The following is a 27,850-nucleotide window of genomic DNA, read 5'->3' on the forward strand; positions in this document are numbered from 1 at the left end:
CCAGAAAGCAAGCCTGTAGTAAGTAGACTATTCTCAACTTCTGTGTCTCCACCCATAAGTATCTCATCCGATGAGTGTTTGGAGGCTAGATGTGTTCTCCCAGAGAGTACGCTTGGAGTAACTTTAATGTTCTCAGAAAGAGTGTCTCCTGCCACAAATATCTTTTCCTGTAGGTGCTTGGAGGGTAGATATGTTTCCAGAGACAGTAAGCCTGTACTAACTGGAATATTATCAGAGAGTGTGTCTTCTGCCTCAATTACCTTTTGCTCTATGTACTATGATTACGTTGACTGCTTTTCCCTCCTAAAACCAAAAATACCCTTTGTCACATGGATGACTCTCAGGGAAGAGAGGGAGAGAGAGATGTACATTGGATACCACGGTATAAGATACAAAAATCTTCTATAAAATGTTTTAAATGAGGTAAAGGATCTAAACGGTATTCATGGGAAAGGGGAAAAGGAAAAGAAAGGGGTTTCAGACTTGCAGAGTGATTCCTTTCACTTCTGCATCCTCAGGATGACATCTTGACTTGAGACCTCCAGCCCTGAGAAAGGAGACTTTTTCCTGCTCTGCCCATTTATTCACATGTCTGGCCTCCGTGTGTCTGTCTTCTGTTCATCCATGCTCTGGTACCGTGTGTGTTTCCTCACTCGATGTATCACCAGTCCTCTTCTGTGTGTGGCCATGTCTGTCCCCTGAGTGTTCTTCTCAGTTCGGGCCAGGACATCATGTGACTGACTGCACACCCGCCTCATCTTTTCCTGCTTTTGCTTCTCTGTCCCTAGCCCCCATGTGTCCTTGAGCTGTATCCAGGTTCCCTCCTTTTACAGGCACGTGACCCCCTTCCTCCCTCCCTTCTTCCCTCCCTTACAGACAGGTATGTGGGCAATTTCACATTACTTCAAAGTCGTTGTACTTAGATCGTTGCCCAATGGTCCACTTATGCAGAAGAAGAACTGTCTGTAGTCGATAAAAAAATAACAGCAGGCATAGCTGGAAAGCACTTTGGCAGAAATTTCATAGATCAACATTAATTAGGTGCGATAGGTAAAATAATAAAGAGATAACTGTTAATCATAAATGAGAGATTTAAGCATAATCATCAGGAATTACTGTAGCTTAGACCTAAAACTCACTAATTTATTCATTCTGTAGGTATGGTTTAAACTTCTGATATGTATTGGGCACAGTACAACTACTTTTGTAGCTGGAACAAAGAAAGGTTTCATGGAACAGGAGACGCTTGAACTGTGTGTAAATGGAAAAGAGGTAGTGTCTGAGGCGCAAGGACAGAGGGCCAGCTTCAGAGTCCGAAGGGCACAGAGGTCAAGTCCTGCCTCAGATTCATGGCAGCAGCATGACTACGGTCAAGTCGCTTAACCTTTTAGTGCCTCAGACCAATCTCTAAGCTGACAGACACTTTCAGATGGGCTGTAAATCTTACTGAGCAGGCAGAAAGATGAAAGTGTGCTTGACTAGCTACACTCTGACTTGTCCTTGCCCACGAACACCTAGCTAGTTAATGCCTGAGGCTGGATTTGACTCAGATCTTTCCAACTACAGGCTCAGTACTCTAACCACTGAACTACATAGATGGAAGGATTCAGAGATCCCAGAAGACTGGTGCCAAGTCACTGTCTAGGAGGCTTCCTCGAAGCCAGGGAAGAACAAGAAGAGAGCTCCTTCCCAGTGCATGGAAGTTCTGTAAGTGCTGAATCCTTTCTAACTTCACCACCCAGCCTGAGAAAAAAATGCTAGTTGACCTGAGTTAGGAACTTCCCAAGTAACTTTATGTATGGTGGGTGTAAGGGTCTTGGAGCACGAGGCATAATCCCAAAGAGACTATAAACTACTTTTCATGTAAACAGCAAGAGACGCTTCACCTGTTCCACGGGAAAATTTGGAACCTGCTTGGACATTCTACTGCCTATACATATTTCTGAGTCACAGTTCAAGGTCACAGAGGAGCACTTTCTCGCAAGAGGAAACAGGGGACCCTGATGAACAGTACCACTTTCAATCCCAGTGACATAGGTGTACTGATGGATAAGGTCACTTCTGGTCAAAAGGGAGGAGGGACCCTTTGGAGCAGTACCAAGTGCAGTCCCAAGGGATCAGAGGTTCTTCCTGGGTGAGGTTCTTCCTGGGTGAGGTCCAGAGCACAGCGGTGACCACACTTCTCCCCAAATCACATCACTTTGTAACCACCAAAAACTTTCAAACCCCCAGAATTGGCTCTGAAAACAGAGGTGTAAAAAGGCCTGAGGCTTCAGATAATTCCCCACCACACATACATAGACACACACACACACACTTAGGCTTTAGCTGAAGTCCAAAATACAAGTGTAGCAATCATGATCTCAGAGAACCCGAAAGGTTAAATGGTCCTAATTCAAAGACAGAAGCAGCAAAATTATGTCTTTCTAAAAGGTACCATAGATATAATATCATTACTCACCAAAGATGCACTAAGTGGCTGAGCATCCAACTTGTTAAAAAAGAAAAAGCAAATAACTTACAGAAGGAAATAACACTAAAAGTATACTTATGGGTGACCCCAACTTTCCCCTCTCGTCATTAGGAAAATCTGGGCATAAGGTAGTAATAAAAAAGAAGGTAATGAGAAGAAAAGCATATAAAAAATGTTAGATGTGATAGAGCTCTGGAGAAAATGAATGAAAATGAAAAGGAATATGACTTTTTCTCAGCTGCATATGGCACCATGACAAAAAATGAACATGTATTGTGGCATAAATACCTCATAACCTAATGGAGAACAACAGAAATGCTAAACACACCTTTTACAGACCGCAATGCAATATAAATTAGAGGAATGTGGAAACAGAGATTAAAATTAATGGGAAAGTAAAATACCTAATCCTAAGGAATGAGTGTGTCAAAGAACAAAACATAGCACCAATCATTAATTTCATTAGAGAGAATTATAACAATGACATAACATGCCGGAACTTGTGGGGTGCAACCAAAGCACTACTTAGGGGAAAATTTGTATCTCTAAATGCTTACATCCCTACACCAGAGAAAGAACAGATCAAGGTACTGTGAGTGAATTGCATAAAAGTAGAAAAACAGCAAATTAAACATCAGAATGGAAATCCATAAATCAAGTGTGAAATTAAGAAATTTTTAAAAAATCAAATGAATAAATAAAAGCAGAAGTTGCTCTTATGAAAATACTCATAAAAACAGACAAACCATTTGGGCAACCTGATGAATGAAAAGAAAGATGAAAACAAAATTAACAGTATCAAAATCGAAAGAGTGAGAATAACCAATGAAGATGCAATTAAAGCAGTATTGCGAAGTTATTTTGCTCCATCATATGCCAGCAGAACTAACAATCTATGTGAAAGAGATGAATATTTTTAAAAACATAAAATGCTCATGTTAACCGAAGAGGAACAGACCACATAAATAGTCCTATTTTTAAAGAAGAAATTGAAAAAAGCATAAATGAGTTCCCTAGGGACAAATTTCCGGAATCAAATCGATTTGAAAGGGAATACTACTAAACATTTAAAAAAAACCATTATATCCCAATACTATATAAACTACTTGAAACAACAGGTAAAGAAAGAGGTCTATCAAGTTCCTTTTATGGCACTAATATGTTTTTGAAACTTAAACAAGGTTGTGGGTATATGCTCACAGAAACACATTGTTGGTGGAGCTGTGAAATGATCCATCCATTTTGGAAAGTGGGAAAGTAATTTAATACTTTTATAATAATCAGTATGATGTGTGTCATGAATATATTAACAGATTAGATTTTGCAGAGCCACCTTTTTCAACTTGAGTCAGATTCACAATGCAGTTTGAACTGATCAATCAAACCTTGACAAGACTCACAATCTACCTGCATACCTGAAGCGGAAGCAAATCAAAGACTGAAACCTGTTTTTATCACAGAACTCTGGTTCTGTACTCTAGGGGAGGTGGTCACAATCCCCAAAAACTTGACTGTGGAATGTATTGGTTTCTTCTGAGAAATCAGTAAATTATTTTTTATAATTCGCCTTCCCCTCTCCTTCCCTACTTGTGATTTAAGTACATAAGCTGTGCTTTCACTTCAGCTCAGAAAACATTCCTCACTATGAAATTAACGAACTAAACTACTAGATTTCTGGCATCCCAGTCTCTAGGCCTGCTTTGTGTGGCTCTGAGCATTCTTAGGTTAGAGACTGGGTCAGTAAAAACCCTGTTAGCAAAAGAAAGTTAGAATTATGCAAAGAAGATAAGAAACATGTTCAAAGACTTTAAAACAAAGACTCCATTGCACCCAAATGAAGCCATTAAGAAGAAAAAGGTCCCCATGTATTTCAAAACATTTATAACAGCTCTTTCAGAAACAGCTAAGAATTGGAAATAAAGTAGATGCTCATGAATTTTGGAATGACAAGCAAAATAGGGAGCATGAAAGGCATGGTAAACTGCTACCGTGCAGTAAGAAATCATGTGCTTGATGAGTACAGAAAGATATGGAAAGTTCTTTGTGTATTGAAGGAAAGTGAATTAAGCAGAACCAAGCAAACAGCATATATACATGGCAATTGCAACAATTAAATTTGAAGCAATGACCCAGTGAAAAGTCAAAAGTACCTGTACCAAAATGTAAAAGATCAAGTGGGGCTGAAAAGGAAAAATGAGAAGACACCCTCACCCTACCCTGTCCAGGAGGTGAGATATCCACAAGTGTCACATATTGGACAATTTTTCCGAATGCGTCAATCTTTTATCCTGGCTTTTCTTTTCTTCCCTGAAGCAAGAAATACGATTTGTTACACGGCATGACTCTCAAGGATATGGAGACACAAGGACAAATGGGATACCCTGGTGATGTATGAAACAGAAAACATCCATCAACAAATGTAAAAAGAGGTCAAGTATCTCAAGGGAAATAATGGGAGAGGAAGGAGGAAAGATAGGAGTTTTCGCTTAGTGATAATCAGTAGCATAGCCAAGCAATATTACAAATCTGTGAGTTTGAAAATAATTGCTGTTGTTTCCTCCTGTCTGACTTTTGCTGACCACAGCTGGGCTTTTCACTGCAAAGATACCGGAGTGGTTTGCCATTTCCATCTCCAGCTCATTTGACATATGAGGAACTGAGAGAAACTGAGTTAAGCGACATGCTCAAGGTCACACATCTATTAAGTGTCCAAGGGCAGAATTCACCTTGAGAAGATGAGCCTCCCTGACTTCAGGACCCACAGAATATCTAGCTTTCCAGAAAACGATTTGAACTTGTTAAAAATTGAAAAGGAAATCAATGAAAAACATTAGGTACAAAATGTATAGATGAAAAGAAATGAAATAAATTAGTGCTTCACAAATCCTCAGCAATATGGGGAGGGATGGCAGTGAGTAGACAGTATTTGATTTTTTGTAAGAAAAGAACAGAAAAAAGCACAGATGGGATAAAAGAACAGCAGCTTGCCAGAAATTTTATAAGTCATCAACACTTCTGACCACTTATCAAATTAAAGTACAAAATGTATACATGAATTAGGGGTAAAAGAGGAATCAATAGCAAATGAAAGGAGCTAGGAGGAAGAAATTACTTTTCACATGGAAGGACAGGAGAAGAGATTATGACAAAGCAAGCAACAGAGATAATCACAGAAAATAAAATGAATGATTCTGTTTCTATAAAGTTGAAATGTTTTTCCTCAACAGATCAAAAGCAGTCAAAATGAGAAGGGTAACAGTTAAGTGAGGAAACATATCTCTGTAGTCAAGTTATCTAAGGACTGTTGCATATGCAACATAATTTCTGACGTTAAAAGCCATTCTCCAATAGGCTAAAGGATATGAACAGGAAGATTTCAAAGGAAGAAATCCTAGCTATCAATAGCCCTGTGAGAAAATGTTCCAAATCCCTCAAAAAGAGAGAAGTGCACATTAAAACAACTCTCTTCTTTTCTGTTTGCAAAGCACAGAAATTGGCAGGTTCAGAGCCTGTCGTCTCTGTTCCACAACAAAGTACATGGAAGTACCCCTTTTGCCAAGTGTTGGTTGACACTAGTACAAAAAACAAATAAGTATTTAATTAAGCGACGTCCCCAAGAAAGAGACGATAGGGAGAAGGGGAAGGAAAAACTTCCCAGATTGTCTTCTCTCTTCTCAGCCTCAAAGCCAAGATAAGGATGGGAGGAAGGGAGGAAGAAAGGAAAGAATCTTCCACTTGAGGAGGGGAGGGAGGGAGAGTTCCCTAATGCTTCTTCCGCTGGCCTTCACCCTCTGCACCCCATGTCAAGATGCCCCAAGGCCCAGATCTCCAGACAAAGCTCCAGTTAGGCAGGAAACCCCAGGCAGGAGTAGCAGGCACACAAAGTTTCACCCCTGAATACCCACATTCTCTTTCTCCCCACTGCCCACTTCCTCTGTCTCTCTCTGTCTCTCTCTCTCTCTCTCTCCCCCTCATACACACACACACACACACACACACACACACACACACAAACACTCATACACACACGTACACACACATATCAATACAAACATAAATACAGATGATCCTACCTACATATACAACAGAGGCACAAACAAAGGTATTGATACTCACAGGACCTTCCACACACCTTACAAACAAATCCTCCAGGGCACTAAGCAAAGGTAATTAGAGAAAGGAGAGGATGGGCTTTGTGAAAAGGTTGGCGGGAGGAGAACAAAGGGGGCGACTGAGGCAGGAGCAGAGAAGGGGCACTTACCTCACTCACAGCCACTGAGGCACTAACAGGACCCACAGGTCAGTCAGCCTGCAAAATGAGGGGAAGATGGGGTTAAATGAGGTGAAGGCTAGGGTGTGGAAGGAAAGAAGAAGGGAAGTGAGTGGGGGGCACTCAGACCTCTTCCCGCTCACCCCACCCATATCCTTTTCCAGACAAATAAGACTTACACTTAATATAGGATGGGAGGGAGTGGATATTGTGACTTCAGTGCAGGGAGGGGCTCGTCTCCTACCAGAGCAGAGGGGGAAAGTTCAGAGAGAGGGAGGGGGCCTCTGATATCAGACCCAGAGCAGTGGGGGGACCCCCCAGAGCCTTCTGTCACCCCCAATGACCCAAAATGGCTAAGGGAGGGAGCCACAGGTGCATCCTCTCCTGGAGTTGGCACCTGGACTGACCAGGATCCCAGCTTCCGGCCTTGGGGGTGTGGGGGGGCGTGGCAGCACCTGAGCTCAGCTTGAGGGCGTGGGTAGTCTGCCCCTTTATTGAAACTGGGAGGAGGAGGACAAAGAAGGGAAGGGGGAGGACAAAGAGGGGAAGTGGTAGATCGAGGGAGGGCTATCCTGGGCTCCACAAAAGGGAAGAAAGAGCACAGGAGCTGCAGCAGCCTCTGCAAACCAGCAGCCCTGGAATGGGACTTGGATTCCTCACATCCTCCAGAGTAGAGTAGGAAAGGAGGGGACATTCCTGGGGAAAGGGTCCACCTCAGCCTCCTTTCTCCAGGCTAGAGGAGACAAAGATCAGGAAGACCTGGTGGGATAGGGAGGCACTCAGGGAGACAATGCTCTGCCCCCGCTGTTTCTGTGTGGGTGCCCTGGTCTAAATCCTGTGTCATATTAAACTTAACAGAGCCTGGACAACAGGGAGCAACACTCTCCTTTCTGCCTCAGTCTCCTCTACCAAGTGACTTAAATTTCTTTCTAAAACTATTTCAGATTTGGGGCTGTGTTCTCTCCAACACCAACTTCCCTGGCAAGCCACTTAAACTTTGTAAAACCCGGTTTTCATATCTGTCAAATAGGGCTGATAGTAATATCTGTGCCAAGAAGATTGCAGGGTGTTTTTAAAATTCAAATGAGATGTTTTGCAAACTTATTTTCAAACTGTAAAGCACAATAGAAGTGTTTGTCATTATTATTATCATCACTATTCTTACTCTTTTTGATGGGGTTTACATAACATGTAATTGATTCTTTTCTGTGTAATGTTCTTCAGATCATTACATGGAATCATTGTCTCTTGTAACTCAAACAAAGTATTTGGATGTTAATTCATCGATGTCAGGATCCAGCAGTGCATCCTTAGTACTATTCTAAGAGGAGATAGGACTGTGGGGATCACATGTTCCCACATGGTTTTCAGGTCCTCCACTAAGTCTCTATATGTTGCAAGCTTTTCATTCAGCCAGGTTAGAGATTAGGAATACTTGGTATGCTATTTAAAACACGGATCTTGAATTTTTATGGATCAGTGTCATGACAAGGAGATGGGGGCAATACTTTGGTTCCTAGACAATTTTCCAGTTCTAGTACAATTTATTTTTGAATTCCCATGGATATCCTGAGGTCTCCATCTGTAATAGGAACGTTTGTCATCTGTTCACTTTGGAAACTTCTGATGGATAATTTCAGTCACCGGTTCATGTCGTCTAGTTATTCATTAGGTACTAATGCAGTCAAAATGAGAAGGGTAACAGTTAATTGAGTTAAAACATCTCTGCAGTAAAATTCTCTAAGAGCTGTTGCATATGCAAGATAGAGAAGGAAGTAATTCCACTTTCTAAGATTAAAAGCCATTCTCCAATAGGTCAAAGAAACAGCAAAATTTCAAAGGAAGAAATCCAAGCTATCAATAGGCCTAAGACAAAATGCTCCAAATCCCCCATTACGAGACAAGTGCACATTCAAACAACTCTCTTCTTTCAGCTGTAAATCATAGAGATCTGTAGGTTCAGGGACAGTCCCCTTTTCCAATTCCACAACAAGTTCCATGGAAATGCCCACTTTTGCCTTCTTCTAGTTGACAATGGAAAAAAAAGTAAATATTCAATTAAATTAAACGACACCAAACTAAACAGATGATATGGAGAAAACGAGGAGAAGAGTTCCTAGACTGTCTCAGAGGTTTGTGGCCACAGGTGGAGACCTGGGGTTGGGCACCACAGGGCTGGCATCTCACTGAAATGGAAGCAGTGAAAACCCTGCCAACAGGAACCAGTGAAAACCTACAGGTTGGGACTGACTCATCCCAGGATTTTTTTTAAGAAATCATGTTTTGAAACTTTTATTTACAACAACTTAAAAAATAATACCTTCTGTTTTGCAAGTAACTTTTCTGAAGAAGGACCACCCAGTTCCGCCATTGTAACTGAAAAAGAAAAGAATGTTAAAGTACAAGGGAACAAGACAATCTGGCAAACAGCCAATACGAACTGAGTTAAATGCAGGTAACATACACACACCATGACTTACAGTCTATCATCGTTTCCGAGTAGCCTTCAAGTTACCCATTACCAAAGTCATCCTTCAGATGTTCTGACCTGCTCACATGCTCCAGTCTACATGGCTAAGAAAGTATTTCACGGTTATTCTGTCCATATATAGAAAATATATTGCAACGATATATACACAAAATAAACAAGCATTAGACTCCTCAGGTGACTTTATTCACTCCAACTTGTCTTGTCATTTTGTTGTTTTACAACAAATCTCTCAGTCACTTTTGTCTTTGTAGCAACTGCAAAATCATAATCTCCTTTCTTCTAATTTAATTCGGCATAAGACATACCTAAGGTGACTTGCTCTCTTTGGACTTACTGACTTGTGGAGTCGCCAAAACAAGGGCTTGGTAATTATGAGTCTATCATGCGAAAGGGGTGAGGGGTAAAAGAGAGTGAGGAAGCAGACCATGGCAAAGGCACAGTCATGCCACAAGAGTGCCGGCAGCTCTGGCACACGGGTGTGAAGCTGCCACAAAGCACTTCTTCAGTCCCAAAGCCCATTCAGAGACCAATCTAAGTGCTAAATCGATGGTCCACAATCTCACATAGCTAAAACTCTTTCCTACTGGAAGGAACAGACTTGAAACAGGGCAATAAGTTATAGTCAGTGCTTACTAATCTGGGAATGGAGGGAAGAGGTGTGGGCCAGAAACTAAGACCAACTAGATATGTTTACCAAAAGACTGAGCATGAGACAGATGTTTCCCTTGGTCACATATGCTTGCTAATAGATGGATTAATTATACAGTCAAATTTAACCTGAAGACTCTTCTACTTATAAGGATCTGTGAAAAGAATGGTCGTAATTTGTACTGAAAGACAAAAGAAAAAACAGCTTGAGAAGGCATAGCAAAAAAAGAAAAAGCCTAATGGTCTACTGTCCAAGCGATTTAACTGGAGAAAAAAATCTATATACAAGCACATGTGTAGCTCCAAGCATGAAGCCCTATTATCCATCTATCTCATGTAATGACTGCTTGCTGGCCTCCTCTTCATATGCATTCCCTCTACCATTCTGCACATCAGAGGAGCCCGAACCAAGGCTGTCCAAGTGCCCACAACACTTGACATCATTGATGTGATCTTCAAGGAACATTACTCTCATTTTGAAAAAGGCATTCCCGTTAGTAATGAATTGGATCTGGCCTGGAACTGTGGCCTTATCTGCTCCAACTCTAGCTACTTGGCCACCTCCTGCAGACCACCTTTGAGGTACTTGACACCATAGAGGATTGGAAAGAACAGCTGGAGGATCTCAAAGAAGTCCAGCTCTTCTTTTCGCAAGTTACAGTTGGTTACAGGATTTTGATTAAATAGTCAAAGTCATAACCACTGCACAATGAAAGCCACTTGACCCCCTCACACAGCACAATACCTGATGTGGTGAGAAGTTCTGCAAAATACTGCATCTCAGATCCTTCTTCCTCATGCTTTTTAAATTGGCTTCCAGAGGTTTTCAGAAGCTCTATGGAGTCCTACGTATACATGTCCTCCATTAAATTAAACTTGAAGTTGAACTGCCATGTTGAAGTTACTGGAGGCTATTCTCCTTGCTCATTCATAAATGTTAATCCAAACTGAATTATCTTTAGCAAGTGTATGTTACATCGCAATAGTTGATACTGATAGCATTTCTTCTGAATTCTCCAGTGAGTCTTACAACCACACCTGGAAACTTGGTGTCCATGGCAACACAATTATACTTCTGTATAACTTGAAGAATTTTCTTCATCTCGTCATCCAGGGTGCAAGCCCAAACGTCACAAATTCTTTGGCTATAATCTATGGTCGTTGCTGGCATAGTGGGCACACAAAGGGTTTAGGTGCCAACAAGCATCAAAATATTACACTCGATTGAAGAGTCGTTTTACAAAGTAAGTTTGCTGATCCTTTAGTTTTGTACCTCTGCTGGTGCCAATAGGGATGTTGTGTGCCTCCATCTGTCCTTTCCATAGAGTTAGGCTCCTGCAGTGGCCCCATAGATGCTTCTCGCTGGCCTGGGAGAAGGGCTTATCCCAGATTTTACAGTTTAGTCAAGCACTTATTTTTAAAGCTTCACTGTTTAATTCAGATAGTCCACATTACTTGGAGAAAAAATTCTAGAATGAAGTAAGATTTGGGCCAAGTTCTCATGGGTAACCAAACATCCTAAGATGCTGAAGTCACCCCTCTCCCCATAAGGGGAGAGCAACTGGCTGCATGTCTCTATATTATTGCCACAAACCTGCAGATATTTAACTAATTGTCAGAGATTGACCCAAGGAAACCTCATCACCATTAGACAAATTGAGGCTGCTTTGATCCGGATAAAATAAACTACTTAAGAAATGTTTTGACGGAGTTAGCAAGAAAATTAAATATACCAAGTGATGCGCTTTTAATAGACGACTGCTCAAAACCACCAAATGAGAAAGGTCTCCTCTTGTAACTTGGGTTCCTTTAAGGAAAGCTTAAATAGAATTAAAAGGAATAGAGAAAGGGTAGAAGAGATTTGAGTCCTCCAGAATGATGGTCAGAATTATGCTGCTCCATTAAAAGAGTAAAGTAAAGCAAGGATTTCCTGTATGTAGGACCAAGTCTCCCAGAAAAGATTTATCTACACATCCCTGGGACAGATTCACCTCCTTTCTCTGAGGAAGAGGAAGGCAAGAGAAAGGTCAGTTCCTAGTCAAAGGCGGGGAACCTTTGGCCTTGAGACTATAAACCCTTGGCAAAACTCTCACAGTCACGGCCTTCTTGTGCTTGTGTACCTTTAGTGAAGGGAATCAAAGATGGTAGAGCCTATTCCATCACAGAACACTAGTTCATTGACCCACCAAGTAACAACTCGGCCAAGGCCTGAAGCAATACTGTTCCCACAGGAGTTCAGGACAACTATGTTATGGACTGGTGGGTTTATTGCCAGAAACCACCCAGGCTCTGCAAAAGGTTGTTTTAATACACCTTTCCCCCTCCCTTCCCATTTGTGATTTTTATATAAAACCTGTTCTTTCGCTACACCAAGGTGGAACTCTGATGAGAATACTGATCTCCAAACATGTTCCTCATAATGAAACTAATTAATTACACCACTACTTGATTACTGGCATTGCTGTCTTTAGACCAGCTTTTTGCTTCTCTGAGAATTCCAAGGTTAAGGAGTGGCTCAGTAAAATTCTGTTAACTGTGGTGATGGGAGTGGTCTGAGGTCACAAAGCTAGTAAGTGTCCACAGCTAGTCATGTAGGATGTAAACCCAGATTTTCTGACTCAGAATTGAGCAGTGAATTCATTAGATCTTCCTGCCCCTCATCCTCTCCTCTCACTAATGTATCCTCATCTCTCTAGATGTTCTAAGATGAGAAGTATGAGGGGTAAGTTGCTTTTTCAAATGCGAAATGAAAAGTCATTTCAAGGAACTATCCAATTTCACCTTCCAAACATTCAAAGCCACATACTGACGTGAATTCAATTTTTGGTGGAATTCCTGTCTACATGCTATCTTCTCTCTAATGTGAGAAGTCTTTATCCCAGACTGACCTTTTGCAAAAATAAGTTATCAAGAATTTACACAACAGCTTAGGTTACATGAGATGTCAACAGAAAGAAAAACCATCACTTCAGCACCAAAAACATTGGAAAGTTGGGACAGATATCCTCTCAGGTAACAACCAAATCTAGAAATCATCATGGGCAGCTAGGTAGCACTGTGGCTAGAGTGCTCTCCCTGGAATCAGGAATAATCATTTTCCCAGTATCCATCCTTCCCCTCTAATTATCCCATATATCACATCCCTTTTTTGGATAAACTCCTCGAAAATTCCGCTTATAATAGTCACCATTACTTGCTTTTCTCTCTCTTTGTAACGTCGTAAAGTTGACCTTCTCCCAGCACTACACCATGGAAACTTCTCTCTCTAATATTGCTAACCATTTCTAAGATGCTTAATCCAATGCCCTTTTCTCAGTCCTCACATTTCTTCCTCACGTTCCAGCGTTTAAAACCATTGTTCTCCTTTCTCTTGATACTTTCATGTCCCTTAGGTTTTTTTTTATTATTTATTTGTTTTCGGTGTTCTACAATCACTTCCACACAACTTAGATTTTTGTCCCTTCCCTCTCCCTAATTCCCCCCTACCTCTGCACTCCCTCCCTGAGACAGCATACAATTTTATATAGGTCCTAAAAAGGCATTCTTAGTAAATACATCTACACCTTACTCATGTTGCATAGAAGAATTAAAATGAATACGAGAAATCATAAAGCAAACAGAAAGAGAATACAAAAGAAAATGATCTGCTTCATTCTGTGATCAAAATTCCTGGTTCTTCCTCCAGATGTGGAAGGCGTTTTGCCTTAAGAGACAAGTGGAAATTTTTTCAGTCCTTGCACTGCATTAAAGTACTAAGTCTACCAGAAAAAAATCCTTGCACACTCTGGTTGTTGCTGTGTACAAAGTTCTCCTGGTTCTGCTCCTCTCACTCAGCATCAGTTCATAGGACTCTTCCCAGGCCAATCTGAAGTCTTCCTATTCATCATTTCTTATAGCACCACAGTATTCCATTGCATTCATATACCACAACTTATTCAGCCATTCTCCAATTGATGGGCATCCCCTTGATTTTCAGTTTTTGGCTAACACAAAGAGTGCTGCTATAAATACTTTTGTACATGTGAGACACTTTACCATTTTTATGATCTCTTGGGGATACAGTCCTAGAAGTGGTATTTCAGGGTCAAAGGGTATGCACATTTTTATATCACTTTGGGCATAGTTCCAAATTGCCCTCCAGAATGGTGGGATCAGCTCAAAGCTCCACCAGCAATTAACTAGTATTCCAACTTTCCCACAGCTTCACCAACATTTGTCATCATCCCGTTTGTCATTTTACCCAATCTGACTGGTGTGATGTGGCATCTCAGAGTTGTTTTGATTTGCATCTCTCTACTCAATAGTGATTTAGAGCATTTTTTTTCATATGGCTTTAGATAGTATTGATTTCCTTCACTGAAAACTACCTCTTCACATTCTTTGACCATTTCTCAATTGGGGAATGACATGTATTCTTGTACATTTGAATCAGTTCTCTCTATATATTAGAAATGAGGGGTTTATCACAGAAACTAGCCTCAAAAATTCTTTCCCAGTTTTCTGCTTCCCTCCTACTCTTGGTTGCCTTGAGTTTGGTTGTGCAAAAACTTTTCAGTTTAATGTAATCATAGTTATCCATTCTGCACTTCACAATCTTTTCTATCTCTTGCTTAGTCAAAAATTTCTCCATTGTCCACAAATCTATTGCTTGTTCCACTGATTTGCTTATAGTATAAATCTTTATACCTAGATTATGTACTCATTCGAATTATATTCTTTCTTTTTTTTTTTTTTTGGAATTCTAAATTTATTTATTTAACTTTTCACTTTCATTTCCATAAAATTTTGGGTTCCAAATTCTCTCCCCATTTCTTCCCTCCTCCCACCCAAAAAGGCAGAGCATTCTAATTGCCCCTATCACCAATCTGCCCTCTCTTCTAACATCCCTGCCTTCCCGTGTCCCCATCTTCTCTTTTGTCCTGTAGGGCAACATAGATTTCTATACCCCATTACCTGTATTTCTATTTCCTAGTTGCAAGAACAATACTTAACAGTTGTTCCTAACACTTTGATTTCCAACTTCTCCCCATCCCTCCCTCCCTCCCTACCCACTCCCTTTGGGAAAGCAGGTAATTCAATATAGACCATATCTGTGTAGTTTTGCAAATGACTTCCAAAATAGTCGTGTAGTGTAAGACTAACTATAATTCCCTCCATCCTATCATGCCCCCCATTGCTTCTGTTTTCTCCTTTGATCCTGTCCCTCCCCAAGAGTGTTGACTTCAAATTGCTCCCTCCTCCCACTGCCCTCCCTTTCATCATCCCCCCCAACCTGCTTATCCCCTTCTCCCCCACTTTCCTGTATTGTGAGATAGGTTTTCATACCAAAATGAGCGTGCATTTTATTCCTTTCTGTAGTCGAATGTGATGAGAGTAAGCTTCATGTTATTTTGTCTCAACTCTCCTCTTTTTTCCTCCTTCCGCTCTTTTCCCTTCTTCCTCTCTTTGTCCTTCTCCTTCCCCTCTTTGCCCCCTTCCCCCTTCCCCTCTTTGTCCTCCTCCTTCCCCTCTTTGTCTTCTTCCTTCCCCTCTTCGTCACCCATTTCCCTCTTTGTTCTCCTCCTTTCCCTCTTTGTCCCTTTTTGCTCTCTGTCTTGCTCTTTCCCTCTTTGTCTTCTTCCTTCCCCTCTTCGTCACCCATTTCCCTCTTTGTTCTCCTCCTTTCCCTCTTTGTCCCTTCTTGCTCTCTTTGTCTTGCTCTTTCTCTCTTTGGCTTCCCCCTTCCCCTCTTTGTCCCTCCCTTCCTCTCTTTGTCCTCCTCTCAGTTTCCATAAAGGGGCCAATCCTTCACATCCCCAAGATGAGCTCAGTTGTGGTCCTCCCCAGTCCCTACATCCTGAACTGAGATGAAGATCCTGGGAGCCTGGTCAGTCCTGTGCCCACTTCCAGGAGGAGGGTGCACCTGCAGCCCCCTCCCCTAGCCAGTCTGAGTGATGAGGAGTGAGAAAAATGGCTCCGGGTTCGGGGTGGGGCTCCACACTGCTCTGGGCCTGATAGCAGAGATACCCCTCCCTTCTCTCCCCTCTGCTCTGAGAGGGGACTAGCCTCTCCCTGCAGTGACGTCACAATTTCCGCCCCATCTCAACCTCTATAAAGCAGGAGTCTTCTTTGTCTGGAGGAGAAATGTGAGTGGGGTGAGCAGGGAGAGATATGCTTGCCACTCACCCACTTCCTTTCCCCTTCCCCTCCTCATCCCACTCTTCCCTCCATCCCCCCATTTTACCCACGTCTTCCAGACTCACCAGTCCCGAAGGTCCTGCTAGTGCCTAAGTGTCTGTGAGTGAGGTAGGTGCCAGCTCCCTACTCCTGCCTCAGCCCCTCCCTTTCTTCTCCTTATCTTCTCTTTCCTTCCCATTCCCAACCTTTTCATGAAGATGAGCCCCGCTCCCTCTCTGCAGCTGGCTTTGTTTAGTGCCCAGGAAGATGCGTGGAAGGGGGTGGAAAGTCTTGGGAGGATCGATACGTTTTCTTAGGCGTGTATTTTGTCTCTAGACAGGATCATTTGTGTGTGTGTGTGTGTGTGTGTGTGTGTGTGTGTGTGTGCGCGTATATATGTGTTTCTCCGTGTTGGTGTATGGTTATATGGGTGTGTGTATTCAGTGGTGAAATTGTGTGTGTCTTCTCCTCCAGGTCTGCTCCTGCCTGGGGCTTTCTACCTGCTCAGACCTTTGTCTGGAGATCTGGGACTAGGTTGGGGTGGCATGAGGTGGGATGGCGTGCGGTAGAGACCAGCAGGGGGAAGTATTTGCAGACATTCCCTCCCTCCCCTTCTCTGATGTGCGTTTCCATCCTTCCCCTTTCTCCTCCCTTCCCCTCTTTGGCCTCTTCCTTCCCCTCTTTGTCTTCCCTCCCTCTGATTCTTTACTATACCTTGGGGCTAGGAACAGAAGACACAGTCTAGGAAGTCATTCCCTCCTCTTCTCCATATCAATTCTTTTGTTTGACATTCTTTAATTAAATCACATATTTGTTTTTGTTCTGGTTTAAACCAGAACCTGGTAAAAGAGGAGTTTTCATGTACCTTGCAGAACAGAAAGTAGTGCCTGTCCATGAACCTGCGAGTCTCTATGATTTGCAGACTGAAAGAAAAGAGAATTGTTTTAATGTGTATTTCTCTCATTGACAGGGAATTGGAGCATTTGTCATGGGGCTATTGGTAGCTGCCATTTCTTCCTTTGAAAACTTCCTTTTCCTTTGACTATTAAAAAATGGCTCTTAATCTTAGAAACTGGAATCAGTTCCTTCTATACATCCCACATACAACAGTCCTTAGAGAACTTTACCGCAAAGATTTTTCCCTTCAGTTAACTGTTACCCTTCTCATTTTGAATGCATCTGACCTCTTTCTGCAAAAACATTTCAATTTTATGGAAGAAGAATCATCCATTTTATTTTCTGCGTCTCTCTGTTGCTTGTTTTGTCATTTTTCTATTGATTCCTTTTTCCCATCTAATTCATGAATCTATTTGTAGTTTAATTTGAAAGGTGGCATGAGATGTTGATGTCCTACCGAATTTCTGGCAAACTGCTTTTTCTTTTTCCATCGCTTTTTTTATAAATAGTGTGTTCACCCCTTCTTCCCCTCCTCCCAGTTGCTGTATCTGGATTTATTAGACACTAAGTTATTTTATTTGTATGTTTCTTTACATTGCATAACCAATTTTTTCCACTGATGAACCTCTCACATCTTAACAAGTTCCAATTGTTTTCCAGGCACCTAGGTGTCCCACTGGCCCTGAATTCAGGAAGATTCGTCTTCCTCAGAACAAATCTGGTCGGAGACACTTACTAACTGTGTGACCCTCAACAAGTCACTTAGTACTGTTTCCCTCAGTTTCTCATCTGTCATGAGTTGCAGAAGGAAATGGTGAATCACTCCAGTATCTGGTCAGGAAAAGTCAGGCAAGACTAAACAACAAGAACATTTCTTTTAATAGTCACTGATTTGTAATGTAGTTTGAGATTCCCAAAACCTTTTCTGTCCTCCTTACCCTTCCCCATAATTTCCTTTGAGATATTTGACTTATTTTAAAACGTTTTTATTATTTTTTTTCTGTTTCTTCTATCTCCAGGGTATCCCAGCCTCTCCCCATTCTTAAGAACCATGCCATGTAACCAAATGAATTTTTTGTTTTGTTTTAGGGAGGAAAAGAAAAGCCAGCAAAACTGATCAATGCATTCGGGGAAAAGGTGTGCAACGTGTGACGGCTCCTGGATGGGCTAGTGTAATGGTGTTGTCCCATGTTTCTTTTTCAGTCCTATTTTATCTTAAACATTTTTACGGGTATTTTTTAATTTTCATAGTTTCATTCTTTCCATTTCAGTTGTGGCAATTGCCATGTATACATACTGTTTGCTTGGCTCTGCTTAATTCACTTTATATCAGTTCACAAAGATCTTTCCATACTCCTCTATACTCACCACACACATCATTTATTACACCTCTATACTAGTATTCCATTAATATCCCATGCCTTATTTAGCAATCACTTCCCAGTTGGTGAACATCTACTTTGTTTCCAATTAATAGCTGTCACAAAAAGGGCTGTTATAAATATTATGGAGTATATAGGAACTTTTTTCTTATCGGCAGCTTCCCTGGTGTTTCATTGAGTCTTTGTTTCAAATTTAAAAGCTTTCTGGACATTCTTGTTACTTTCTTTGCTTAATTCCAAATTACTTTCCAAAATGGATGTGTCATTTCACAGCTCCAGGTTGTGTTCATCCTTAGTTTTCGAAGAGGACTGTGACGTCAGAGAAATGATGACATATCTTGCACTTGACTTTGTTTTGCGTGAGGGAGGGCTGTGCAAGGTCACCAGTCTCACTTTATCCTCCTGAGCCATCTGGATCCAGTGACCAGATATTCAGCAAGATGACTGGAGACATCCCAGGATGCGGTGGGAGATCTTGGCCTTTTTGGCCAAGTACCTTTTCAGGTACTCACAGCTCCAACAACAAGATATTAGTGTGTATATATTCCCACAGCTTTGTTAGGCATTAAAAATATATTTGTACCATGAAAAGAATTTGATTGGACACCTTCATATGATCTGACAAGTACTTTGCAAGAATTTCATTTGAACCATACAACCACACTGTAATTTACTTGGTACAGGAAATATTGCTCCCATTTTACAGGCATGAAAAATGAGCTTTAGAGAGTTTAAGTGGCTACCCTATGTTCGTACATTGAGTAAGGCAGAACTTCAGTCTAGGTTTTGTGATTCTGATTCTAGGTCTCTCCACTATGCCAATTCACCAGTGGCAGGACAGCTGGTGTTGGAGAGAACAAAACCCCAAATCTGAAATAGTTTTACAAAGAAATTTCTTAAATCACTTGATAGAGGAGACTGAGGCGGAAAGGAGAGTGTGGCTACTTCTTATCCAGGCTCTGGAAGGTTTGTGTGACATAGGATTTAGACGAGGGTACCCACAAATAAACAGCGGGAACAAACGCACTGCCTCACTGGATGCCCCCCTTGTCCTTGGCCTTCCGGCCTGATCTTTATCTCCTCCTACCTGGAGAAAGGAGGCAGAACCCTGCCCCTTTCCCAGAGTCCCCTCTTTCCTCCACTGCTCTGGGGGATGTGAAGAATCCACGGCCCATTCAAGGGCTGCTGGTTTGAAGACGCTGCCGCAGTTACTGTGTTCTGTCTTCCCTTTTGTGAAGTCCAGGATAGCCCTTGACCTTTCCCCACCCCTCTTTGTCCTCCTTTTACCCTCTTTGTCCTTCCCATTACCCTTTTTGCCCTCCCCTTCCGTTCTTTGTCCTCACCCTTCTGCTGTTCATGCTTCCCCTTCCTTCTTTGTCCCCCCCATCCCAGTTTCCATAAACGAGCTGATCCTCCACAACCCCAAGCTGAGCTCAGCTGCTGCCCCCCACCCCTAGACCCAGCAGCCCGTCCTCAGGATCCTGGGAGCTTGGTTAGCCCTGTGCCCACCTCCAGGTGAAGGTTGCAACTTTGGTCCAGTCTCCTAGTAATGGGGGATGAAAGAAAAGCCTCGGGTTGGGGGGGTGTTCCCCACTGCTCTGGGCCTGATGGTAGAGGCTCCTTCTTTCCTTCTTCCCTTCCCCCTCCTCTCGGAGAGGAGATTAGCGCCTCTCTGCAATGATTTCACAGTGTCTGCCCCTCCCACCTTCTATTGAGTGTAAGTCTTCTTTGTCTGGAGGAGGATGTTGGTGAGGCAAGCAGGGGGAGTTCTGAGTGCCCCTCACCCACTTTCCTTCCCCTCCCCCTCCTTGAGTCTCGGGAGAGAGAAGACAGTCTAGGAACACTTCACCTCCTTTTCTCCATAGCATCTCTTTTGTTTGATGTCCTTTAATTTAATGGTATATCTATTTTTTTTCTGGTTTTAACCAGAACCTGTTCAAAGGAGGCTTTTCCGTGTACCTTGTTGTGGAACAGAGAGAGGGGACTGCCCCTGAACCTGTGAACCTCTATGATTTACAGGCAGAAAGAAGAGACTTGTTTTAATGCACACTTCTCTCATTATGAGAGATTTGGAGCATTTTGTCATAGGGCTATTGATGGCTTGGATTCCATACTTTGAAAACTTCCTGTTCCTTTGGCCTGTTAGGGAATGGCTTTTGATCTTGGAAAGTTAAATCACCTCCTTTTATGTCTTGCACATGCAACAGTCCCTGGAGAACTATACTGCAAAGATATTTTTCCTCAGTTAACTGTGGCCTTCCTTATTTTATCAGTATTTTATCAGTTTGTGCAACAGCATTTCAACTTTATCGAAGCAGAATCATTCATTTTGTTTTCTGTGATTTTCCGTTACTTGTTCTGTCATAACATCTTCTCCTATCCATCGATGTGAAAAGTAATTTCTTCCTTGCTCCTCTAATTTGTTATTGATTCCGCTTTTACACCCAATTCATGTATCTGTTTGTAGTTTAATTTGGTAGGTGGTAGGAGGTGTTGATGTCCCATCAAATGCAAACTGCTTTTCCCTTATCTCATTTTAAAAAATAAAACATTATTTTATTTTATTTTCTTCTGTATGTTGAATTCCTAATTTTTCCCATTGATCAACCTGGCAAATTTTAACGAGTTCCAGTTGTTTTCTGATCAGCTAGGTGTCCCACATATCTGTTCTCATACACTTAATAGCTGTGTTACCTTCACCAAGTCACTTAACCCTGTTTCCCTTAGTTTCTCATCTGTCATAAGCGGCAGAAGGAAATGGAAAATCACTCCAGTATCTTTGCAACAAAACCACAAATGGAGTCAGGAAAAGTCAGACAAGAAGAACAATTGTTTTCATACTCACCGATTCGTAGTATAGTTTGAGATCTGCTACTGATAATCACTACCTCAAAACCCTTTCTTTCCTCCTTCCCCTCCTCCCATTATTTCTCTTGATATACTTGACCTGTTTTTAAAGATTTTATTGATGTTTTCTGTTTCTTCCATCACCGGGGTATCCCATGTATGCCTCTCTCCCTATCCTTAAGAGATGCTCCATGTAACAAATTGAATTTTTTGTTTTGTTTCCAGGAGGAAAAGAAAACCCAGCACAACTGATCAATGCATTCAGAGGAAAAACGTGTGCAATGTGTAATACCTGTGGACCTCTCACCTCCTGGATGGGGTAGAGTGATACTGTTGTCTCATGTTTCCTTTTCAATATCACTTGAGTTTTTAACATTTTGTTACAAGTATTTTTAATTCTTTTTTTCTCACTCTTTCTATTTGAATTGTTGTGGTTACTGTGTACATATACTGTTTCCTTGGTTTTCGTTAAATCGCTTTGCATCAGGTCACAAAGATCTTTCCATACTTCTGTGTACTCATCAAACAGATCATTTCTTACAGCATAGTACCAGTATTGGATGACATTCAAGTTCAATGCCTTGTTTAGTCATTGCCCAGTTGGTAAGCGTCTACTTTGTATCCAAACTGATTTCAATCTTATATCTGGACCCAAGTGTCCCAGTAATCTCTTTCCAACCAATGGTTGGCTCCCCTTACTATCTCTGACTTAAGAGCTCCCAAAGCTGTTGCTGCTCCTTCAGTGTGTTAAAATTAATTATCTGAAATAGAAAATAATTTTGAGGTACAAATTTTCCAAAGTAATAAATAATGATTTCATGGTAATGGCTCACTGTTTCCTCTTAAGTCAGGTCTACTAATTCCTCAGCAATTAGTGACAAAGTAGTGATTTACAGGGTTTATTTTTATAACGGAAAAGAACAATAGAAAAATTACAGCAATCTTACAGATTTTGTTTTGAACATAATTCAGTTGGTGCGGGAAGATCCTGGTTTGCTTCTACCAGGCTTTCTTTTCTTTTTTTTAAGTACTTTATTTTTCCCCAGTTGCATGTAAAAGCAAATTTTCACATTTGCTTTTAAAACTTTACAATCCAAATTCTCTCCTTCCCTCCGTCTACCTGCCTTACCCCTTTCCAGTAAGAAGGCTATCAATTCGATATAGGTTATACGTGGGTAGACCTGCAAATATTTACTTATTACTCATACTGTGAAAGAAAACATAGACCAAAAAAACCTGGAGGAAACTAAAGAAAGCAAAATAAACTACGCCTTGGTTGTATTCAGACATGACCAAAATGTATTCAAACACCATCAGCTTTTTATAGGGGATTTACAGCAATTTTCATTCTAATTTCTTCAGAGTTGTCTTAGTTCATTGTACTGCTGAGAGTAGCTAAGACAGTCAGTCACAGCTGATCATCTTACAATATTGCTTTGTTACTTTGTACGTACTTCATTTCACTTTGCATCAACTCATGTAAGCCTTTCCAGGTTTTTCTGAGAGTATTCTCCTCATTGTTTCTTATAATACAGTAGTATTCCATCATAGTCACATACCACAACTTGATCAGTCATTTCCCAATTGACGGGCATCTCCTCAATTTCCAATTCTTTGCCTCCAGAAAAGAGCTATTATACATATTTTGGTACATACAAATCTTTTTTGTTTTTGTTTTTATCGGTTTGGGGATTCAGACCTAGCAATGGTATTGCTAGGGGAAAGGGCATATGTGCTTTTTTAGTGCTTTGGACATAGTTCTAAATTGCTCTACAGAACGGCTGAATCAGTTTGCAACTCCATAAACACCGCTTTAATGTCTAATTTTTCCCATGTCCTCTCTAACATGTGTCCTTTACCTTTTCTGTCATATTAGTCAATCTAATAATTATGTGGTATTACCTCAGTATTGTTTTAATATAAATTTCTCCCAACATTAGTGAGTTAAAACATTTTTATATGGTGATAGATAGCTTTCATTACTTCATCTGAATGTTCATAATATCTTTTGATCATTTAACATTTGGGAAATATCTCTTGCTTTTGTAAATTTCACTCAATTCTCTATATGTTTGAGAAATGAGGCCTTTATCAGAGAAAGCTGCTTCAAAATTTCTTTCAAGTTGTTGCTTACTGTATTTGTCTCCATCCTATTCCCTCCCCATTTATTCTCTCTCTCCTTTTACCCTGTTCCCCTTCCTTAGTGTTCTTTTTCTTTTCTCAAGGCTTTCTTAATCCAAATACATACTGTTAGCAACATTTAGCAGGCAAAGTGATATTACCAAAGAAGTCCTTGCCACACAGCTGAAGCATTTTGTAACAAGAAAGCTTCCTTTCAGAGGGTCTAGCTTGAAATAAGACTGGGATAGAAGAACCTATGGTTTGCCGCTAGAAGCCACCCCCACATACCTCATCCTGCACTTGTCAGAAAGGGACATCCAACCTTAGAGGATTACATGCTTCAACTCACACTCAAGCTCCAGCTGAAGTAAAATAAGGGAACTTATCCACTAAGTCTAGTCATCTCTCCTTTCTCCAGCTTCCAGAAAGGGGAATTTAGCTTTGAAAAAGAATCATTTCTTGTAGCACAGGAATGTTTCCTCATGATCATACACAGCAACTTGCTCAGTCATTCCTCAATTGATGGGCATTCCTTCAATTTCCAATTCTTTATCACCATCAAAAGAGCTGTTAACAAATATTTTTGTACAAATAGGAAGTCTTTCCTCCCTTTTTTGTCTCTTTGGAATATAGACCTAGCAGTGATATTGTTGGATCAAAAATATGCCCGGTTTTATACCACTTGAGGATAGTTCCAAACTGCTCTCCAGAATGGTTGGATCATTTCACAACTCCACCAATGACGTATTAGTCTCGCAATTTTCACACACTCCCTTCCACATTTATGATTTTCCTTTTCTGTTTTGTTAGCAAATCTGATTAGTGTGAAAACGTACCTCAGAGTCATTTTAATCTGCATTTCTCTAATCAGTAGTGATTTAGAGTATTTTTTCTGTTATTATAGATAGACTCGGTTTGTTCATCTAAAAACTAGATTATCATATCCTTTCACCATTTCACAACTGGGGAATAAGTTGTATCCTTATGAATTTGATTCAGTTCTCAATTTATTTGAGAAACGAGTCCTTTATCAAAGACCCTTGTAAAAATTGTTTCCAGCTTTTTCCTTTCCTTCTAATCTTGATTGCATTGGTTTTGTTTGTGTGAAAACTTTTCAGTTTAATACAGTTAAAATTTTCCATTTCACATTCATTTCTTTTGAATTTTTTTGCCGATTTCCCCGCCTATGTTGTAACTTTAAAGTTGATCTCTGCGTTTGGGTTTAGAGGGGACTGTCCAGGTGTTGTAGAAGTGAATTTGCCCATGAGACCAGCCTTGTGGTGCAACAGGACAGTGTTGGATCCTCGCACCACCCTTGGGATCAGGTCAGGTATTGTACGGAAAAAGAACTAAGAAGGAGAAAAGCCAGGGATGACTGCTGGTCAAGTACAAGTTTTCCCATGGGATAATTGAAACTTCTCTTGCTATTTACACCAATCGAGGTTTACATTCTGTGTGGGGTGATAGGTCTTGCTCCCAAACGTAAAACTACTTCAGGAGTTCCCAACTCAGGTAGAGCAACTAGAGCATTTCCTCAAAGTGGGTGGTGAATTTGGAAGGGACTAAGCACTTGCCAAACTTCAGTGCATGGAGAATGATCTCTTTTTTATCCTTCCCAAGCCTCAAGACAGACTTGTGGACAGTGGCTTGGCAACAGTCTTCTGGGATCTCTGAATGTTTCCATCTTGGCAATTCACAGGTTATACCACTGGGCCTGGAGTTTGGAAGATCTACATTCAAATCCATTCTCAGGCACTTATATGTTATGTGTTGTTGGGCAAGAAAAAGTCATAGTCAAGCACTCTTTCATCTTTCTGCCTCCTCAGTAAGATTGGCAACCCATCTGAAGGTGTCTGTGATTTTACAGAGTGGTCAGGGGCCCTTAGAGGACTGTGGTCATGCTGCTAGCATGAATCTGAGGCAGGACTTGAACTCTGAGCCTTCTTGACCTTGCAAGTGACCCTCTATCCTGAGGCCTCAGAGAATGCCTCTCTTCCATCCAGACACAGTTCAAGCATCACCTATTCCATGCAACTGTTCTTGATTCCAACCACGAGAGGCCCGATTCCCAGACTGCCTTGTACTTTGCCTTTATTTGCATTTATTCTCTATATACTTTTATGGATTTTCTGTCTCATTAGAACCTAAACTTCTAGTGGTTAGGGTCTGTTAAACGGGCAAGGCAGCTGTTGTGGTGTCATCTGGAAAGTATTCATTCAGACTGTCTCCCAATCAAACAAAGGCCTTTATTCAGGGGTAATGCAGCCAACAGCTTTTTTTCCCTCAAGGCAGCAGGCCCTGCCAGGGTGAAAGTTTTCAATTCTTTTATAGGGCAGAAGTGCCTAGGATTAGCTGGTGGGAAAGGCAGTATGTTAATTAGCTCTGACGTTACTCCAGAGTGAGCAATGGTACATGCTGCATGGTTTTATGGTCGATTATTAGTTAGGGGCTGGAGTATGATTGGTTAGTTGAGGAGCTCTAGGTACAAGTTGCTGCCAAGGGCATAGTTCATCTAAAGTGTTTGCATCTCCAGAACCTAGCTCTGTGCCAGTTATACAGAAAGTACTTAAGAAATGCTTGTTGATTGCTTAATTAGGATGGCTACTTGTCTCCCTATGTGCCCATAGGAGGAACTTAATCTACAGCTATAGAGAGAATAAATTAGTGAGTTGTAGGTATAAGCCAGAATAACTATTGATGATTATGTTTACATCTCTTAGTTATAATTTTATCAGTTATCACTCTATTATTTTATCTATCATGTCTAATTCAAGAATTCCTTCATATTTTAATTTGAAATGTGATATGAGGTATTGATCTCCTATCAAATTTCTGTCAAACTGCTTTCACTTCTTCGATATGCTGCCTTTTTTGTTTTTATCAACTATAGACAGTTATTGGTTTTACCAATGTGGACCATTCCCCATGGTAAACCTCTAAGTAGACCTATTTCAAAATAATGTGAATTTTCTTGTGGACTTGGATACAAGAGAGGGAGGAAGGCAGGAAGGGGATCTTGTGCCTGTGAAGGGAGGGGGCCAGGAGTTATGGGGGCTGGGGAGAGAGCAGCAAGAGCAGGAAGAGGATCAGGCTGGTGTTGGGCCAGTCACATGATGTCCTGGCCAGAACTGTGAGGAAGAACATGCGGGGGACAGACGTGTGGAGTTCAGGCATGGCAATACACAGAAGGCAACAGGCAAAAGACACACACTGCATGAGCGTGGATGGACAGAAGTCAAACACGCAGATGCCAGCAACATGGATAAATGAGCAGAGCAGCCAAAAGTCTCTTTTCTCAGCACTGGAGGTCTGAAGTCAAGACCTGATCCTGAGGCTGCAGAAGTGGAAGGAAATCACTCTGCATGTCCAAACCCCTTTTCTTTCCCCTTCCTACCTCTCCATGAATACCCTTGACCTCATTTTAAATAGTTTTTATTGGTATTTTCTGTATCTTACATCGTGGTATCCCATGTATCCCTCCTCCTCCCTTTCCTCCTCCCTGAGAGCCATGCCATGTGACAAATGGTATTTTTTTTGTTTTAGGAGGGAAAAACAGTCAACATAACTATGTAGTACAAAGAAGAAAAAGATACCTGTTGTGGGAGACACTCTTTCTGGGAACATTCCAGGTACTGCAGGATCGCTGTCTGTCAAAGCACATTTACTCTCTGAACACTCAGAGGAAAAGATAATTGTTGTGGGAGACACTCTTTCTGGGAACATTCCAGGCACTGCAGGATCACTTTCTGTCGAAGCACATCTAGTCTCTGAACACGGAGGGAACGATACTTGCTGTAGGAGACACACTCTCTGGGAACATTCCAGTTACTGCAGAATCACTTTCTCTCAAAGCACATCCACTCTCTGAACACTCAGAGGAAAAGATAATTGTTGTGGGAGACACTCTTTCTGGGAGCATTCCAGGCACTGCAGGATCACTTTCTGTCGAAGCACATCTAGTCTCTGAACACGGAGGGAACGATACTTGCTGTAGGAGACACACTCTCTGGGAACATTCCAGTTACTGCAGAATCACTTTCTCTCAAAGCACATCCACTCTCTGAACACTCAGAGGAAAAGATATTTGTTGTGGGAGACACTCTTTCTGGGAACATTCCAGTTACTTCAGGATCGCTCTCTGTGGAAGCACATCTAAGCTCAGAACACTCGGAGGAAAAACATACTGGTGGCAGCAGCCACTCTCTCTGGGAGCATTCTAGTGTAAGAAAGAAACTGGGAAGTCTTTCTGGACAAAGAAACCAACCTTTAGGAGAAACTTAGGTGGCGTCGATAGTCCGTCCAGTACTGTCTGTGACCCCACCTTTGTTTCTCCTAATAAAGGTTGATTTCTTTGCCCAGAGAGGCTTTTTCAGTCTCTTTCTTACACCAGGCTTGCTCTCTAGGGAAGCCCATCTACTCTCTGAACACTCAGAGGAAAAGACATTTGTGGCAGGAGACACTCTCTCTGTGAACGTAACAGTTACTACTGTCGTGCTCTCCCTGAAAAACATCAAGGGAGGGCTTTGAAGCGTTCCTGATGAAAAGACCAGAGTCGAAGACAAAAT

General features: G+C 41.4%; 2 long non-coding RNA genes and 1 pseudogene across 2 annotated transcripts in view; 1 reads left to right on the forward strand and 2 right to left on the reverse strand.

The window, feature by feature from the left end:
* LOC140515607 (uncharacterized) overlaps nucleotides 1-27,850 on the reverse strand; it is a 122,190-nt gene that overhangs the window by 63,933 nt on the left and 30,407 nt on the right. The window lies entirely within an intron of this gene.
* On the reverse strand, nucleotides 10,169-11,061 carry LOC140515602 (CCR4-NOT transcription complex subunit 7 pseudogene; annotated as a pseudogene).
* Nucleotides 16,174-26,873, forward strand: LOC140515606 (uncharacterized). The gene is made up of 2 exons (XR_011971103.1): nucleotides 16,174-18,821; nucleotides 21,390-26,873. It is a non-coding gene; the product is annotated as an uncharacterized lncRNA (long non-coding RNA).

Source organism: Notamacropus eugenii, chromosome X (genome assembly GCF_028372415.1).
Source record: "Notamacropus eugenii isolate mMacEug1 chromosome X, mMacEug1.pri_v2, whole genome shotgun sequence".
In the NCBI taxonomy this organism is placed as follows: domain Eukaryota; kingdom Metazoa; phylum Chordata; class Mammalia; order Diprotodontia; family Macropodidae; genus Notamacropus; species Notamacropus eugenii.